Raw genomic sequence first — 16,151 nt, 5'->3', positions numbered from 1 at the left:
GCTGTTCTCATGCATCAATAAATTTATGATTTTTAGTGAAGATCCCTGTATCAATAACAGATTGTGTTAGGAGTTGAATTGTGGCCGGCAGAAATTCATATGTTGGAGTTCTAACGTACAGTATCTTCAGAATGTGACCTTACTAAGAGATAGGGTTTTTATAGAGATCATCAAGTTAAAGTGAGATCATTAGAATGGGCCCTAATCCAATATGGCGAGTGTCTTTGTAAAAAGGGGAAATTTGCACATAGAGACATGCACATAGTGTGAACAACATGCCAATCAGGGAGAGATCCTTCGTGCACAGCCATGTGAGAAAGAACCAATTCTATCGACACTTGATTTTGAACTCCTAGCCTCCAGAACTATGAGAAAATAAACTTCCGTTGCTTAAGCCACCCTGTTTGTGGTACTTTGTTACCACAGCAACCCTAGGAAACTAATACAGATAACCTTCAACTTACGATCAAGCTTTATCAGAAAAATTCTTTCTAAGTCAGTTATTTCTACCCAAAACACAACTTGTCACAGGAGCATGAACACTTGGTTCCCAGGTGAGACACAAAAGTGCATTTAAGCCTGAAAAGTACTTACAGAACTAGGCAAATAACGAGAACTGCAAGAAAAAGGAGAAATAATAGAGACGACTGGTGGGGTTGGTGTGTTTCCTACCTGAGGCTTACTTCGCCTCAGGAGGTCTCCCAGCACAGTGAGTGTGTTGAAATCAGAGGTGTATGCAAATTAGAAATCTGAGAAGAGCAGGCCAAGATCCAGAAGCCAGAAAAGAAACCTTGGATGAGCTTTGAAACAAGGTGGGCTTCAGGGCCTGTGCCTGAAGGCAGAGGACTGAAATTACAGAGAGAAAAGCCAATGGTGGATACCGAAGGCGTGAGGGGCTGGGTGGTCAGGCAGGCGGGCCGCCTGAGCCAGGGCCAGAGATCCTGGTGGCTGGGGTCATCTGCCAGGGCGTAGACGGGACTGCTCCACGGAAGGCCCAAGGACACACATCTTCTTCCTCATCTGGAAAAGATCATTCACCTTTTTCTCACGCCAGACCATCAATGGTTGCTAGGCCAGGTACACACTGACTCTCTTTCTTCGGATGCCAAGCCTCGTGCAGGCAGCATCCAGCTCTGCTCCTCCTGGACGGGCAGCACCTCTCTGAGCTCAGGAATATTTACTCGGCTGAGTTCTGCCGAAACTCACTGTATTTTGTGCTTTGAATGCTTCATCCAAACTTGACTCCAACTCCCCTCAAAGCACGTGAACTCACACAGAATTTAGAAGCAGTCTCCTAAAATCAGCACATGAGGGGTCGGGCACTGGTGACCCATTAAAACTCCCGGAGGTGCTCATGTTCTCCAGCGTGGATGTTTATCGACCTCAGAAACTCCTTGCCTTGTGCAACTTCAAAGGCTGGGAGAGTTGAACAGAGAAATCACCAGTTTGGGCAAAGCTTGAGGGGACAGCTCAGGGCGTGCAGCGAGACAGGCAGGCCAGCCCTTCCGGATTTATTCTGTTACGCTCATCTCTTCATACTTTTCTTTATTCTAATTTCATAGACTAAATATTAAAAAAAAAAAAGACTAACTAAATCTTCTGCATGATTGTTCCTACAGCAGAGGAATCTGCAATTTAGCTCACTGTAAATTAGAGACCGTCTGAGCGCTTCTCTGACTTATGCCTTGCATATGTATGTATAAAAACTAAGCCGAGGGTAAAAGTGGCAATTTGATGAACAATCGCAGGGTCCCTCATGTCTCCCTAGGAAGACAGAGATGTGGCATTTGGAGGTGAGGGCGAAGCCAGCTTCCCGCTCGGTCCTTTCGAGGCATATGACTCAGGGCCAGTTTCTCTAACTCCACGCTGGTCCCCTTGTTCTTTGATGCATTTAGAAATACCAATACAGGCTTTGCCAGGATCTCGTTAGGACTAAATGCCATAATATTGTTTTTGGTTTCCTTTCTTTCTTCTAACTCCACCCCTAATGGTTAGGGGTACATGGGGTAATTCCATCAAAATTCCATCAAAATGGAATTGCGAGGGATGATAAAAATGGTTGCCGTGAATGGGTTTTGAAGACAGGAATAAGCCTTCTCATTTAATACTTCTCTCTAGTATCTCTGGGACCAGAAGGTATACAGGATACTTGAAAAGGAACCATAGATTCCTGGAATAATTATTTAGAGAGGATAAGGAGAAAAGCTGGTGCTGAAGGCCCCTCTTTGTTCATAGGTTGAAGGATCCTGATTGGGGGCCATGCTTGTAACACGGCCTGAACTCAGCAGGGCTGCTTTGACTGGTGACCACTGGTCTTATTTTTCACTCTTTCATCTGAACTCTAGATCTCTGTGTTATGTGGAAGTCCATCTCTTGTGATGACCTTGGCTGAAATGTCTCCAAATGACTTAAGTGGCTCAAATGTTATTGGCAAGGGAGCCTGGAATGTCATGACCCAATAACCTCATTCATGCCACGCCAGGCCAGGCTCGCTGGCTGGATGAAGAGAGACTCACATTTGGGCAGATGATAAAAATAATCATCACGTCCCTCAGGGGACTTAATCCCTGTTATGCATGCCTTCTAGTGCCATCATTTAGTTCTCCTCCCCGCATGCTTGGCTGGGCATGATAATTATGTCTGTGTTCTAAAAATGGAATGAGAAAGTCTTCAAAGATCCGTATTTCATGTTAATGCCAAATTACATCTCGGGTAGGTTTTTTCCTTAGTTTGAAAAGAATTGGTGATAGTTAAGGATTTAATTAAGTCTACTGCCCACTCCTGCAGCCACACTGTCACCGCTGGACGACACAGCTAACAGCAGACCCTGGAAGGAAGGCTTTCACAGAATAACAGCCTGGATTTTTCGGTTGATGACAGTTTTATTGTTGCATCTGGAACTAATGTAATTAGCTCACAGAGTCTCAGGGGAAAAGGTCCTCCGATTGATAGGGTTCAAGTATAATCTATGCTGGGGAAGAACAGAACTGCGAGACATCCATAAGGTAATCATCCTCTTCTCTGTGACAAGAACAAAGGTCCCATTTTATAAATTGCTGTAATTTTAATCTAACAGTCCAGGGTTTAAAGCCATTTTCAAGGGCAGCAGAAGTGGCTTAAGCACTGGCTCTCTGGTCCCCTCTAGCACCTGACAGCATAGCTCAGCCCACGTCTAATGAGTGAAGGAAGGAAAGTAACTTGAATACAAATCCTTTCTTCACCACTCACCAGCTGTGCAATCAGCCAGTTTATTCCTTCATTTATTCCATTCATTCAACCTTTAATTGTATTCCTTTGATTATTAAGCACCAGGTACCGTACTTGAGATATATGACTAACGAAATGACAGAGATTTCTATCTTCCTGGAGCTGACATTCTAGGGGAGGAGAGAGTAATGAGAAACAAAATATGTAAATTACATAGTTTGTAAGAAGATGGCAGATGCTGGGGAATAAAAGAAGACTAGAGAAAAGAATGGCAGGAAGGGGAAAGGGCATAGAGTTTACAATTTAAAACACGAGGGTAGGTTAGACATGATTGGGAAGGGAGGTTCCCTTTGGGCAGAGACATAGAAGGTGATGGGCAGATGTAGCCAGCAGCTGTCTCGAGAAGAGCAGTTTAGGCAAAGGGAAAAAACCTTGCGAGGTTCTGCATTGGTAACCTGGGAAACGGACACAGTGGCAGAAGCAGGTTGAGCTGGACAGGAGGACACAAAGTCTAGTAGAGAAGACAGCCAGGCCACGTGAGGCCTCAGAGCCACTGCAAGGACTAAGGCGACCGCTTTCAGTGAAAGCGGAGTTTCTGCGGGTTTTTGAGCGGAGGAGTCACCACATCTGACTTAGGTTTTGAAAGAGTCTACCTTGCTGTCTTGAGTAGACTGGAGAGCACAGGCAAGAGTAGAAGTGGGCTAGGTGTGTAAACCCTTCAGAACTCGGGTGTTTTTTATTTAACGTAGGATGTTCTAGGTTGTTACTTCCATTTCTCCACCAGCGAGGTGACCCTGTGGCCTCTGACGCATCCACTGCAGTAATCATTCTTTGCAGATGGCATTACGGATCAGTATCTTTCTCGGACTCTTTTTTTCCCAGAATGCCCCCAATTTCTTTTTGGTCTGGTGGACAGCAACCACCCCATCCTGCCACAACTTTCTTGGAGGGACCCTGGAGCCCCAGCTTCCTGACTGATATTTAGGGTCACACACAAGCTCTGCCTCTTGTGTCCTCCTGCCCTCCCTCCATCATAACATGCCACTTGCCACCCTAGCCAAACTAGACGAGTTTTCTGTCCCTCAAGAAACCTAGTTTTACAGCTCCTTCGCCCAACCTCATTTAGCTTCCTTATCCTGTCCATGGTTCCATCGCGCTCCTTGTACTCAGACATTACCAGCGAGTAACAATCCATTCCTCTCATCTTGATTCGGTCCCCAAACCTAGAGTGTGTGGTGATTGTTAACGTCTTGATAGACCATGTGACCATGTGACCATGTAGAATAAGTCATAGTGCTAACTATTAATGATGAATTGTAGCTGCATTATGAAATTGTCCATCGACATGAAGCATGACTCTGTCAAGAAGAATCCAAAAGATTAAAATTCTGACAGAAGTTCTTTGCCTGATCCTGTAGAATTCCCAGTGTCTGTGTGTTGAGTTTGTCAGCGATTCGGCGTAGTGTTATTGTACAGGAATTCGGAGGTGAAGAAATTTAGAAATTCTGGGATGTGGTCATACAACACCCTTTACAATTTTTAGACATTTATTAAGAAATCACATCCAGCGGCCTGACTTGCAGCTGCAGATGTCCCAGACGGCAGAGACTCGTGGATTCCTTGATCATGACAGCACTGAAATTCTGGGGTAAAATTTCCATAAAGAATTCATTATGTCTCATCTTTCCTAAATAGCACTGACTCTGGTGTTTAAGTTATATACAAGAAACATTAATAAAACTTCATAAACCAGCATCAGCATTTTGCCCCACCAAAATCGAAACTGTTGTTTATATACTTGGAAGATAAGATTTGTTCTAGTAAAATATTAATTGGAGCTACAAGATTGCCTTAAGAACTAGGAACTTTCATCTAATAAGAAGAATTTAGTTTTTATAATACCAAATTCTAAAAATTTTAACAATTATTATATAATTAAGGGTTATAAATTATAACAAGCATCTCTAATCTCTTTAGCATCACTAATGGCCAAAAGGAATATTTATTGATACAGAGCTTTAAAAGTATTATGAGTCTGATTCATATGATTAGATTTCAACTTCCCTACCACATGATAAAATCCATGACCTGGAATTTTGTCTTCTGGTTTGATTGATTGATAGCTTGATTGATTGATTGATCGATTGATTTTGTTTTGCTTTTGTTTTGCTTTCCTTAGCGCAGAAACTAGGCATATAAGGGAGATATGATAAAAATTTTATCTTCTCTTACTTTTTGTCTCAACTCATTTGGAGGCAGAGAAGGAATGTCGGGGTGTTCATAGCATCTGTGTGTATGCAGCTTGTCTTTCCACTGCTGAGTTCTCCAGAGAGCTACAGTTTGGCAAACAGAAGAGCATTATTCAAGTTTCATCGTCACCTGTTACATTAATCTGCATTGTCTTTAAGCCTCTTTCCATCCCCATCCCCATGTGACTTCTAGGGGACTCAAGTTCTTTCAAGCTCATGTGAATTTTATCAGCAAACTTTAAAAAATTAATAAGAAGGATTGATATTTCTAATAGGCTATTAATAAAACTCAACTCCCTCTAAAATAATTTTATGCCATGAAATAAATCCATATGGTAGTTTCCTTCAGTGGTAAGCTTTAGTCTACTTGTCTTATAGTTTGATAGATATTCCTTTAACACAGGCTACCAGTTGCACAAAAAATGCATTCCACCCCTAAACTAGAATCCAGGCAGGTAAAATCTATTTCTCATGTCAGACTTCAGGCACTACATCCACATGAACGATAAAATGAAGAGAAAAACCAAAAGGAAGGTCTGTGGTCTTCTGGTTTGCGGTAACATTTGGAGGAAAACATGCATATTGGATGAATGTAAGAAAAATGTTAAGTGGTATTTGCATAATTGATAGAACAGAGATGTGTGAGATTCTGAACACTTACTTACTTCTTAAATGGAAATATATATTTTGGCCCATCTCAGAGAAATGCTTCCAGAAGAAAATGCTTGATACAGCAAAAAGAAGAGCAATGGCACTCATGTGACTATGATGTGACCTTTATTACGACGATGAAAGGCACCAAATGGTGATTACAGATAAATTACTCCACAGCCGGGGGTTTTCGAGAGGAATCTTATTTCTGAATCTTGAGACAGTGGGACCAAAGAGACATTTCTGTTTCTATTATTAGGAAGAAAATGAATCTCAGAATGAAAAACAATCTGTGGCTTCAAAGAGAGCGAGCTGACAGCAAAATATTTGAATTAATTAGAGAAATACAGGGTTCTCCATTGGTGAGTACTTTTCGCAGGCCTATTTCAAAACATCTGTGCTCATTTCCACTGAGATGATGGCTGGTTTATTTTTTTGTTAATATACCAAATGGGCATAAAATATATTAGAGGAATATATCTGATGGAAAACTAAATATAGACATTTCCAAACAGTCTGAGAAAAGTTAAAACCTCCAGTCTAGGCAGAAGACAGGCAGCTCCTTGGTGAACCACATCAAGTTAAACGAACATTAGCTATTTCGTGAATACTTACCGTTTTCTTAGAAACGATACCAAAAGATGTTAGTTTTGATGCCCTTCAAGTGGGGTACTCAGGTTTGAAAGGTTCCAAAAAATAAGTTCATCCATTTCAAATTCTTGAAAGATAGAAAAAGCCAGCTCAGAATCTAAACACCTTCTGTGAAAGGCTCAAATGCCTAAGATTTTATTTTCTTATAGGGGCCTTTCACTGTTTCTCCATTATTTGTTTATTTTTCTGTAAAGCAGAGAGGTCTGTGTGTATCTTGGGTTATGGATTTCCCATCTAAATTTCTATCAAGTTGGAAAAAATGAAAAAGATAGGTAAGAAGCGGTTTTAGTTCCCTGAACTGCTTCTGTTTTTTATTTTGCTTTTTTCATCCTCTTTCCTTCTGCCACAATCTCTCCTTTCATTAACTCTGCCTCTTCCAATTGTGCCAATCAGTATAACAGGATTGTGTCCATGCAGCCAAGATTTTTTTACTTCAGAGCATTTAGAGTCAAAGGGGATGAAACATGAAGTTCTATGGTTTGGCATATTCATTCAAATTTCAGTGTCTTTCAGAACTTGATAGTTTCATTGCTGGGCTGGCAAACTTACACCCCTATAACCTCATCTATTTACACCATTAGCCCATGTTATTATTCAGTCCCAAGCTGAATCATTTATTAGTTCTAGAGTTTCCCATGAGATGGGCAGGTATCTACGGATACCCAAACACATTTGGATTGTTTCATATCTAGTTAGCAAAAGAATGATGGCATGGAATTAACTTTAAAAACTTCTCTTGAAATGCCAGTAGTCATAAAGGTTTGGTAATTTGATACCGGGCTGTTTAGAGAAACAGATGGAAGTTTCTCAACATTAGAATTGATCTCAATGTCTCACTTAATAAATAGCAATGTTTAAACTATGAGTAGCTTTTAAGTTATTTTTGAATCACTTTCTTTTCCAACACTTACCATGTAGGTGCAGGTAGTTAATGTTCCCATCCACTTTGCTGTGTAAATTTTACTTCTCATATTTGTGATACACTGGGGACCATTTCAATGAGTGACATTAAGGAAGAGAATATAAAACAAAGCACCAAATATAAGGGTAAACTATTCCAAAATAAGCACTGTTTTTCCATTCAATTCCCAACCATACAGATGGATGGAGAAAATGTAACTGATCAAAACAATATTTGTGGAACTGATGGATTTTTAAGTTCTCAGTCATGCTGAACTGCTGTACACAATGAACCTCGAAGAAGACCTCCTTGAAGGGTCATGATGACACAGTTCAACAGAGTAGGAGACTAGGTGCCAGGAAATTTACTGGTGCCCTAGTTCTGCCTCTCCCTGGATTAAAAATATTTATTTTTTATATAAATAATGATGTTATTCTCCAAATACGTCTTAGCTAAACTAAAAGAAACAAAGATAAAACAGCACATAAAAGCGACATAGTGGGTACTTACAATAAGCCATCTACTGTGATAGCATTTGAACATTTTCACCCTTTGAAAAAATCTATGGAGTAAATATTATCTTTACCCTCACTTTTCTAACGAGGATTCTGAAACACAGCAAAGTGAAGCAGCCTGTGTAAGGACATATAAATGGCTGGTGGATTTATGATTTGAAACTTGTCTCCAGAGTCTATGCCATTAACCATTACATTCCACAACCCCCTATAAAAGGGTCAGAAACTCAAATCCAACTATCTCTGCTATTTTTACTTTATAGAGTTTTATAATTAATTGTATTCGAATTTAACAGAAGCAAAAATAAGTTGCAGTGAAAACAAAGGAATTTTTTTAAATGCAGATACAACTTTATCATAAGAGATAATAATTGATCCTGAAAATGTCCCCGAAATTTAAATAAAAAGGAATTTATGACATGAGGAGGTTAGCATATGTTTTTATTCATAGTACACATCAATTGACTCCTTATTATGAATGAAAAAGAAATAAACATACTTAGCTTCTCCTACTCCCCATTCTGATTTTATGCTTATATTATTATTATCATTATTATTATTAATAGCATTTAATATCTGTTTTGCAATTACAATTTCCAAAGTGATTTAAACCTAATGCCATATTTAAAAGTGGTGAATGCTCATCCCTACTGTTTAACTTTTTCCTTTCTGAATTAGATATTTGATTCAAATCTTTTGACTGGAATTTTTCTACCAGTAGTATTCTTCCTCAAGAGCTCTTTGGTATTCTATTCCCTGAACCTCGAATTCTTTCACATTTAAGAATCTATTTTTTTCCTTTATACTTGAAAAAAACTTGGCTGGGCATAAAATTCTTGGTTATACTTTCATTGTTCCTCCCCCCATGATCAGAGTTTGTTTTATAAATATAAACTCCTACTTTTCCAGCAGTGAGTATAGTTGTAAAGAATTCTGAAAGCAATCTGATATTTTCCCTTTTTTTTATATGTGACTTTTATTTTCTCCCATAGATGACTTTGTTTTTTTAGCCTGCATACTTATATAATTCTTTCCTTTATTCTTGAATTTCAGGGTATGTCTCATTGTTGATTATTCTGTTTCAATTATTTTTCTCCCAGGTACTTACATTTTCAATCTACATTTTGGCAAATTTATTTCAGGAAAGTTTTCTCCTATTATATTTTTCAGCATATTTTTTTCAGGTTCGTTGTTCTGTTTATATGTTGGATCCATGTGTCATATATTCATACGTTGTCCATAATGAGTTTTATGTCTTTGTTCTTTATTCGTTTTGAGTTTGCATTGAGAAGCCAAGAGGAAAGGTTTTAGTTACACTCATTCTCTTTTCTTTTGCTTTTATTATGCTTTTTCATCTCTCTAATACTTTTTTGTTTTATGCTTCTTCGGCTTTTCTGCGCATGGCTAGTTTGCTTTTTGTCTCTTGGTGTTGTCTTATAATCTCTTCTTTGAATCCTGGAGTCCTTTGTTTCAGCTTTATTTTGAAAAACGTAGAGTAATAAATTATGTTGCCTGTAATTGCTTTGAGACTACGAAATGCCATTTTTCTTAATTTTTCTTGTTTTTTTTTTTTAAATGAGTAAGACTCCTTGTTATTCATTTTTCATCTTTCTTCCAACTTTTGCTTATGTTTCTTTCCTTCATATTTTTCCTCTCAGTATTTCTTCTAGATCCTGTGCTAATTCCTTCTATGTTATGGAAAGGAGATTAAACTGTAAGAGTCTGCAGCTCTTACTGGGCTTGGTTATCCCAAATCTCATTAAATCAGACACTGTTAGTGCATCTTCCTTCACTGCCCTTCTTTTGGTCTAGGAGCACATGTTTCCTCAATTTTGAGCATCCAAGAGTCAGTACTGTCTTTGAGATAACAGGCTCTACCAGTTTCTGCTATTCTCGCCTCACCTGTCCTTTCTATACTGAGTAGTTGGGTCATACACAGATAGAATATAGCGTTATCAGTGTGTGTGGATTCTCCTTCAGTTGCACATCCCCTGCAAATCTGTGGTTTCCAGAAGGATTCTTCCAAAGAATGACAGTGGCTCTAGAGCTCCAAGGCCCAATCGAAGGCTATATAGATGGGGCAATCATGAATGCTAAACTTAATTCTGTTCCTGCTTAAGATCTGAGTACGTATGTGTGGCACCGAGTTTCTTAACCTGTATTAGTGTAGATTTCGCATGTTTTGGAAGATAGGGTTCAAAGAGGGTAAGACTTTGGTTATAGCCATTTTTTATTTCACTGAGGTTGGTATTTTTACACTTTCTATTATTTGTTATTTGGCAAGAGCTTAAGGAGGAGTGAATAAATATGCACTTACTCCACCATCTATGTTCAGAAGTTGCTTCGAATTCTTGAGCAAGTTGATCAACTAAGCTCAAGTAAATGTGTTCAGAAGCCTACATTTGTTCTTCATGCTAATTACCAATTTTTCTGTGTATTACTCCCTAATTGCATTTTTCCTGCTATGCTTCCTACTCACTTAATGTCCCTGAGATATTTATATTTGGAACTATAGTTCTGGTTCTAGATAAAAGGCAATTATGTAGAAAAGAAATCTCAGGTATCAGGCAGAGGTAGAAGATGATGCTGGAGGCAAGGGGAATCTTCTGGAAGCCTAAAAATTATCTCCCCCCTCCCCCGTCCATATGTAAGTACAGTCTGTCCTTTTATTCTTCAATTATAACATATGCAAAATTAGAATAACCTGTCACATTTTCTTAGCCATAAGCACTTTATGAGAAAAATGAGAGTTAGGAGATTGTTATTGAATATCTTCAGTACATAAAATAAATGTTTGTTAAATAATCATATGGAAATGATTATTAAGGATTTTAACAAGTCCAATATTCTCCTGAGTATATTAACATCTGATAAACTTGAGAATACTATTAGATTGCTTAGAAAATTCTCTTTTTATTAAAAATAAGGCAAGGACAATCTTCTTGCTAATAAGGAAATCTTTGGAGTCAGAATTAATAAGATTGTGCCACATTATAGTAATAATAATTATTATATCAGTAATATATCTTATTATGTTTAAATTAACAATTTTACAGTATTTCTCATTGTAAATATATTGAAGAGTAAATGTTTAACAATAAATTTTAGTTGTGCTATGTTTTATAATTTTTGGAACTAGTGCTGTTTTTCCAGTTTTTAAAGTAATATATGTTCAGGGTAAACTCATATTGATATAGCACCAAGGAAAGACATATAAACAAATGAAGTTAAAGTAATTTTTAACCACATAACTCACATGTAATCATCATCAACATGTTGAAATATATATCCTTCAAAAATTTCCCTATGTTTATTCTTTATTAACAACAGAAAAAAAATGGAAAATACCAGGCCAGTTTTCTAAGATTTGAACTACCACCAGACCACGAATTTTTTTCTGATATTGACAACCAAATTCAGGTTTTTGGAATATGTGTTCTTTTAGCCACAAAAAATATGGTGAAAACCAGTTTATAATAGTTTGGAAAGAAACATGAGGCATTACAGTATGGGAGTTAAGATGTCATTGGCACATTCTTAAAATAATGTTTAAGTATCAGATAAAAAATACAATCTTTGAATTGTTTTTAGAATTGAGATTATTGACTTATACCTATAGCTAATTTTAACATTTTGATGTTAAAAACATGCTCAACTTTCTTATCTTTCATTTTGCATAAATCTTTTAATTACTGTTTGATTGGTAAGATATGTACCTAAACTCTGTCACAGAATGTTTGTGGTTCACATGCCTTCAAGAAAGTCATGTGAAACCTTTTATAACACTGTTACCTCTTGAACTGTTTTACTTATAATGATTCCACATAAATATCCCCTTGTTCAACTCCCCAATAATACATGCAAAAATTATAAATTGTAATATTTGCTAAAATTGGAACAGAAGCCACTTTTAAGAAATGGCAAAGAAGTTGTACTGAGAGAACTGATTAGTAACATTGGGAAGGTCGTTTTGAGTCTTTCACATCAGACATGTAGAATACATTAAAATTAATGTGATAGAATATACTTACTGATATCTGTCACCAGTTAACTCATTCGGAACACACTAAATTAAACTCCACTGGCTCCTTCAGCCCTTGCTTCAGGAGGGGTAGGCATTTATGTGGAGGCTGAGTGCTCTAGGGATCTGAAGTCGCAGCCTGGTCATCAGACGCCATCTGCTAGTTCCGGTTGATTGTGGTTCCCTGCCTCCAATCCGAGATGAGTGCTAGCTGGAGGCAGCAGGTTCATTATAAGACAGTATGGCCTCTCTCATTTTATAGAAGGTAATCATCATTAAACTGGTTATGAAGTGTTCACCAAGCACATCTTTCTGTTCCTCAGCAAAAACAACTCAATATAAAGAAAGTCTTTCAGTAATTTCATATCATTAAATATAGGGTAAAACTTACTTTCACTTTTTTTCTTTTTAAATAAGCTTCTTATTTTGGAATAGTTTTAGATCTATTAAAAAATTGTGGAGATGGTGCAGAGAGCTCCTATACACCACATATGTAGTTTCCTCTATTATAACGCCTTACGTTTGTCACAATTAATGAACCAAAATTGATACAGTATTAACTTTTTCAGATTTTCTTAATTTTAATCACGTCTTTTTTCTGTCCCAGAATCCCATCTCATGTAATATATCTTAAAAAAAAAAAACAAAAACAACAAGAACAAAATTCCAACTCACAAATATAATTTGGGAGTGAAGAAAATGCTTTTTTTTTTTTTTTAGAAAGGAAACTTACAGAGAATTTATTATGATGTTTAAGTGCTTTGAAATGTGAGTTAGAAGGATAAATACTTAAGGAGGCCAGATTTCTACGGCCTTTTCAGTAAAAATTCAAACCAGCATTTCCTTGAGCATTTCATCAGAGCTTCAAAGTCTCCCAAGTTACTCTCATACCCTAATAATTTTGATAAAAGTCTAAATGCTCAGTCTCAGATGCAGAATGAAGAGAAAAAAATATTCTGTCTTTCAGCACTGAAGCACTATAAAACAGGCCAGGCGACCTGTAGGGAATGGGCTATGGAGAGACATTCCTTCCCCCTCCCTTTTCTTGAACCCAGAGCTGGTGATATTTCCAGCCCAGCTCCCTTCCCTCTCTCATAAACACGTGGTTGTTAACTCACTGCTCAAACATATCGGGCCCCGGGAGGCCATGCTGGCAGAGCCAACCACGTAATTTGCCAGGCACAGTAAAAAATGAAAAGGCAGAATGCTTTTTTCACAATTTTTAAGAATTTCAAGAGGGTCACAACAGAGCCTTAAACCAAGGCTCTTCTGAATGCAAAGCCATGTGCAATTCCATAGCGGCATACCCCTGAAGCCAGCCCTGCAGGCTGGACATGCAAAGTATTTTACAGGGAATGTGTTATTCCAGAATTCCAGAGTGACTTTCTTTTTCTGAAAAATAGTTGAAACTAGGAAAGAACTACAATTCCCAGGAGGTTGTGCCCAATGGGAAAGGGTCAGGTGTTTGAACTTCCTGTAGCTATGAACCCCTTATTGGAAAAGGCATGGGGAGGGGTCTGTATGGTAAAGAGCGGGAAGGAGAGCCTCACGGTGGGAGGAGGAAATCTGGGGAAGGAGAGAGATGACTGGAGAGGCTTGGTTGTTGCTATTGTTGTTTTTTTCAAGCGCGTGGGAACACTGAGACAAAAGGTAAGATTGGGGCAAGTTTACAATGCACAAAGAATAAACTTTTCTTTTAGTACTTTTCCAAAAGCCTTAAAGATTTACATTTCTAAAATTACAGATATTACACCACATCATAGTTCCAATGAATGTGATTCCATAATGTGGAGCCCTGGATTTCACATGAGTCACATCATAAAAATGCTATTGGTTAATTCCTAATTTATTGTCATAGGTTTATCTGCCTTAACTGAAGTTCACGTGAGGGATATAGAAATGCAAGTCACAAATTAAGTCTCATTAAGACAAAGATTCACTCAAAAGGAGAAAATTCCAAGAATATATTATTTGAAAAGTTCCCAGGATGCCATTCAGAGCTTTATTCTTGTTGCGGTTGATGCAATTAGTGGGATAAATTGACCCCTTATACTCTTATTAATATATCCCAAATTAGACAACAAAATAACATCTAACAAATGAAAAGTGTTATTGGCTTAAAATAATATTACCAGTATCTTGATCTAGTTACAGCTCTCTGTTGGCATTACCAAATCAAAGATAGATTCAAAGATCGATAATCTAGAGGAAAAAAACAAAAACATGTTGTTCAGAATTTTTCTTCAAAGAACATTCCCTGAACTGGGCCTTGAAAGTAAGGGCTTTGGGGTCTGAGGCCCTGACAAATCTTTGAAAGAGAACAGAGCTAAGCCTTGGGTTGATCGCCTCTTATGAGAACTGAGGAGCCAGACAAGAATATATACTTCTTCACACAAAGAATCCCAACTTTATAAATGTCAAGAAAAAAACTCAGAACTTTCTCACCTGTGGTTTCACTTTTGTTGCTGAAATGAATCTTTCACATGAGAGAAACAGATAGAAGAATAGTAATAATCTCAGAAATTCCCTATTTAATTCTCTTCTCTATTGAGCTGCTTTCAATAAATTGTACTTTGGCAATTCATATAATTGTATATTGTATATATGGTGTGTATATACAATTATATGTATGTTTATACACATATACATCACACACACAATCATGCCCTTAGTACACTTTCATATACACACATGCATACATGATTGTAGATTCACACATATACAGTTATACATGCATATGTATATAATTGTATATGTATATATTTATATATGATTGCATGTGTGTTTGTATATGATTATACATGTATATATATTTCTATATGATTATGTATACATACATAATATGGCATATATCCATATATATGACTATATACATGATTATATTTATATCTGTTTATAGATGTATAAGCACATGTATATATCCATACACACATATATATAATAAACAATTTTATTTTTTAGAACACTCACCAGCAGCCTATCGCCTTATTTCTGCACTTGGCTACCTCCTTGACTATCGACCAATGAATTAAAAATATAACCTTGATTCTCAGTAGGAGCTCAGAGGGCTCCATTGACTCACCATGAGCTTTGGAACTTCACAGGGTTCATGGGGAAGTAAATATATGTGAACACTGCTGGCTTCTGCCTCTTGCAGTACAGTATGTTACAGAAAGAAAAATAGTGAGGCAGGGCTGGTCAAGGTGCCAGTGTCCAGTACTTGGAACAGCATTCATGCTCCCTCGGGATAAGGTTCATTCATTAGTTTCATAGCGTTTCAAGTCTAAGGCGTAAAATCAGTGTGGTGTCCTCCATGGCTGTAGTTTATAGAGAGCTAGTATCAGTATTATTGAGGAACTTTTGGAAATTTAGGCTCTCAGGCTCAATTGTAGTCCTAATAAAGCAGAATCTCTAGGGACTGAACCTAAGAAACAAGCTTTCTGGGTGATACACGCCGAAATTTGGGAATCAAAGAGACTTTGGAGGTACAAAGCTGGTATATTATTCTGCTGAGACTCTGCCATGTTCCGAATTAAAGCAGGCTATCAGGAAAGTATGCCATATCCAAAGGAATAAAAGGGTTGGGGGCTGATTTACTTTTGTTCTGGGAATTTGGGAATTAATAAATATGTATAGCTGAGGAATAAGAACACTTCACATGAAGAATATGGTATTAAGATTTAGTAATTGCCAGAAAAGCTTGGGAAGCAATGTCCTGCCAGAGGCAAGACTATTAGAATTAAGTGTTCTTAATAACAGTTATAATTCCTGTTAGATGCATTTTAAAAACATATCTGGTTTTGCTAGTTTCTAAAATAAGGCTGATAAAGATTTGTCACTTGTGAATCTAAAGAGGCCAAGTCTGAAGTTATTAATTTAAGAAACATTTAAAAGCCCCAATTCCTCTCTTTTGAGATTATACTTTGCCTGTGTTTATTTCCCCCAAAGCGAACAGC

The 16,151-nt window shown here is 37.6% G+C and overlaps 1 long non-coding RNA gene across 2 annotated transcripts in view; it reads left to right on the top strand.

The window, feature by feature from the left end:
* The first annotated feature begins 808 nt into the window (after window positions 1–808).
* The window catches only part of LOC120596957 (uncharacterized), a 91,244-nt gene continuing 75,901 nt past the window's right edge, over window positions 809–16,151 (top strand). For both annotated transcript variants that reach the window (XR_005651276.1, XR_005651277.1), the window contains exons 1-2: window positions 809–1,077; window positions 6,367–6,469. This is a non-coding gene — a long non-coding RNA (uncharacterized LOC120596957). The remainder of the gene's footprint in view (window positions 1,078–6,366; window positions 6,470–16,151) is intronic.

Source organism: Pteropus medius, unplaced genomic scaffold (assembly GCF_902729225.1).
Source record: "Pteropus medius unplaced genomic scaffold, Ma_sr-lr_union100, whole genome shotgun sequence".
NCBI classification, from domain to species: Eukaryota; Metazoa; Chordata; class Mammalia; order Chiroptera; family Pteropodidae; genus Pteropus; species Pteropus medius.
Note: the sequence above shows the minus strand (reverse complement) of the source record. Positions and strands in the feature narration are given on the sequence as shown.